The sequence below is a fragment of the Grammomys surdaster genome, unplaced genomic scaffold, assembly GCF_004785775.1.
Source record: "Grammomys surdaster isolate TR1022 unplaced genomic scaffold, NIH_TR_1.0 100, whole genome shotgun sequence".
NCBI classification, from domain to species: Eukaryota; Metazoa; Chordata; class Mammalia; order Rodentia; family Muridae; genus Grammomys; species Grammomys surdaster.
Window position 1 is genome coordinate 11,125,010 of NW_021604579.1, and position 569 is coordinate 11,125,578.

A 569-nucleotide genomic window follows, 5' to 3' on the forward strand; every position below is an offset into this window, starting at 1 on the left:
CGCCGCCTCTCTCCTCCCCCGCCTGTCCTTGTCCCCTCCTCTCTCGGTCCGAGCCCCACGACCCTGCTCTGTGCGCGCGCAGGTGCTGGGAGCCGTAGACACAAGGACGAGCCCGGCTAGGCTCTGGCCCTCTGGTTTCCCCGCGGAGGTGGGGAGAGAAGGAAGCATATGGAGGAGAGCTCGGGCTCGGGGAAAGATGTTCCAGACGCACAGGCCGGTGCAGTGAACGCGCGGAGCGCGGGAAGGCTGAAAGCATTGCCAGGGAGAAACTAGGGGTGCCAGGCAAGACCTGTCACAGCTTCAGATTAGGCGAGTCGCTTTCTGCGACCGTGTGCATCTGTGATTATTATACACTATGTGATCCTGAGAGAAGTGAGGGTCTGACGCACAGACTGTTACCCATATTCATCCTTCTTCGTTGGTCCAGCAGAGGAGCAGATAAAGGACCCTGAAGGCATGGCAAGGTAATCCTTGCTGCGGAGAAGGGCAGGGACTTTAGAGTCCCAGATATGTCATCCTTGCCGCCAGAGGCCGCACATCTAGTGTCTCTGTTTGGGCCCCACTAGCCT